Source organism: Varroa destructor, unplaced genomic scaffold (assembly GCF_002443255.2).
Source record: "Varroa destructor unplaced genomic scaffold, Vdes_3.0 BEIS01000005.1, whole genome shotgun sequence".
In the NCBI taxonomy this organism is placed as follows: Eukaryota; Metazoa; Arthropoda; class Arachnida; order Mesostigmata; family Varroidae; genus Varroa; species Varroa destructor.
The window spans coordinates 25,185,013-25,188,354 of record NW_019211458.1 but is presented as its reverse complement, the minus strand read 5'-3'; positions in this window follow the sequence as shown (position 1 = coordinate 25,188,354).

The window sequence follows — 3,342 nt, the reverse complement described above, 5'->3', positions numbered from 1 at the left end:
CATTAGGTCACGTTGGTGTAAAATGGCGGCGGCGACGACGACGGGATTTTTATTACTTTTCAGTCGTGATTCTACGCACGACTTGAATGAACGGCCGTTTGACGCAAGCGCTACACTCGTAAATACCTAAATGGCGCAGTCGAGTAGCGCGGAGAACGTGTGAAAAACGACATTGACATGGTGGACTATTAGGTAACAAAAAACATTTGACACACACGAACAGGTCTATATATGAATCCTTTTGAATAATGACCCTCTGACAGCGACGGTTACGAGAAATGGGCAGGGATATTGATAGAGAATTTGATTTTGTGAGACTGATGAGCTCATACAATAGTGACGATGTTTGTTTTTCGAAAAAAAAAAAAATCACTATTAGGATTGACTATATAGATATGGAAACATGCCTTTACAACACAGATCAGTACATATGTGATATCTATTTAAAGGTGTCACAACAAATATACCCAATAATATGTATATAGATTGCCAAAACTAAAATACGAAATCACGGTAGCACTGCCGTAAATGGAGCAATAACCACTGGGATGATTCGACAAATCGCTCTCATGTAATTATGGCAGGACTTTCCATTAAATTCACCAAACGCTGTCGAGGTTTAGCTCGAAAATAGGCCATAGTTTAAACTGCTCTACAGTTACTGAAGTGACTGTTAGTGCTTTTTGTTTCTACAGATAGGTTTAGATTGCTCCAAATAGTACTACTTTTGAAACACCAATAGGCAAACAGTAAAAAAAAAACAATAGCTATGAAATTTCTTTGACTGTAGATATCTATTTCGTAGCTGCTCTGTCGTCATCATCTAAAAACGTTGTGAAATCAAATAGTAGACAATCGCTTAGCTACGATTTTATAATCTTCGCAGTAGATCCAAGAAAGCACTATTAGACATACGCATAATTTCAACAAAAAGCGTTTTACAAAGGTTAAACCCATCAGTCACTCGGAATCAATGTTATACCCATCATTAACAAATAAAGCAGACATCTTTGTGTTTATTAATATGTCTGTATCTACGTGAGTTTTTTTTATTATTTTATAAAAGAATTACTACAGAGCTTTGAATTTATGCAGATCGAACGAACTAATATTTTCTGCTTTAGTCTACTGCTCCCCCTCTCCCCTTTTCGTTTTCTGCTTTACGTGTTTGCCCTTTGCCAGGGCATCGGCTTTACTCAAGCTGAGAAATGAAGAACACCTTCATGGGTAATCCGGCAGGCGCCTCCGCTCATCGAGGCTATTCCTGGTGCCGTGCCAAATTGCACCACGGATGGGGACGACCAATCCGGCCGAGTCCGGTCTGACTAAGGTCTGAACCCACAGGCACGGCCTGAGCTTGCTAGCGGGAGCCGCATGGGACCCAGAATCAGACTGAGTCTACGTAGGACCTGAGCTTCCTTCCTGCCGTGAATACCTTTCTATAGGTGTTCGCTCTTAGTTGACAACTCGCTATACTAGCTAGTTTCTTCACTCATTTCAAGGATTCCGGTCACCTTACCCACTTTGAGGCTTTGTGCATTCCAGGTTTCCATACAGTATGAATCGGCTCATATGTCGCACACACAAACTCTCAAGGGCACACAAGCGGCCTGAAAGCTCTTATCCCTAAGGTTATTCTAACGAGCGGCCAATACTTGACTGCTAGGTGTTGCAAGCACTTCTGTATAGTCAACTATAGCTAACACTACGAAGGGGTGCATACGACTACCTCTTGCTCGAACAGTAGCAGCTACAGCCTCAAGCTGCTGCACGTCGACAAGGCTGCCCATGCTACAATGCTGAAAATGAGCACTTGCTGAGATAGGTAGTAAGCCAAGAGTGGAAGTCTCAAATATAAAAGCCAATCCAAAGGTTATCCGGCGACGCTATCTCAAAAAGTCATCTTACGATACTGAACGCACGATGCCCGAACGGAGGCCGGGATACGAGAGCAAGCCCAACGAACCCCCCTCGGAACTGCAGGTAGTCAACAATGCCGGCCAGAGTGACCGCCATTGAATGCAGTTGTACTAGTCATACCAATGCTAATAGGACAAACTCATGAAGCGATACCAAAGAGAAGGAACTTGGTTGGTTGGCATCGTGTGCTGCAAACCAGATTGTCCCAAGGATTTAAGCAAGTCTTTCTAAAAAATTTGTCCAGGCCAAGTAAACATATATAGATAAACGTTTGGAGTTTTGCGGCCTATATTGCTGTTAAGAAGTGCTTAATGATGTTAGGGGTGGGAAGGTCTTAGGAAAACTAGTCAAACATGCACACTTATGCAAGCATAGTCGGACCTTATTTTATGTAACTAGTAAATAAAACGTTGTATAAAAGGTACTTTTTCTGATGTCTTGTTTATCATTAAAGCATTAAAATCAAAACATATGCTTCACCGAAATTTTTCACATATACTAACAGTGTCATTTCTGAGGATTTTATTTATTTGAAACACTTCACTGCGATAACAGCTTCATTTGAGTTCTAAGCCGGTCGAAAGATCGTTTCAAATACGCCCTTTGTAATTTTGCGAACGCCTTCTTGATACATGCACGAGTGACGGACGTCGATGGTGTCGTGTCGAGACTCGCCCAACAGCGCCCCCTATATAGTGATGAAACGGGTTCTAATTTAGGCAGTGTGACGACCATATGTTCTCATCACAAAACATGCTTGTATTACTAATGTACATGCATGTACAGCCAACCCTGCACTACGTTGTCTGTATGGGCCGGGCCCCATTTTATTGGAAAACGTATGGTCTTTCTTCAGATACATCAGTTAACTTCGGTTACGCAATAGTTCGTAGAACATGCAAATTAACTTCTTCAGTGATGCTTTTAGTTCGCTTTTCTGGAAGAAGTACTCTGGCGTGACCTGCTGTTCACTGAAGACCACATTTAGAACGTAAACTTTGGTCAAAAGTTTGCTTCTACCCACTAGACGCATAATCTGAATCGTAAGTAAGGTAGCGATTACATCTGCGACCCATTTTTGCATCGAGGATAAAAAATTTAATCAGTGAAAAGCCGAAGACGATTTGCTGTTTTAGACTTGTGAGAAGTAGAGTAGCAAAAAACACTGGCCAAATTTCTCAGCTTTATTGCCCTCAGGGAGCATCTGGCTTTTATGACATGTAGCGTGAACAATCCACTCAGTCAAATCAGATTTCCGCACTAACGCTCTGATCAAAACATAAAGATCATTGGAAGTGCACTATTGGACTGCAGCGATTAAGTTTGATGCCCGCACTGTTCCTCGTCTGCCGCGCGCTTTCCGCTGTGATGCACTAGAACCTGCTTTTGCTTCCTCAGCCAGATACACACTTGAGATACATT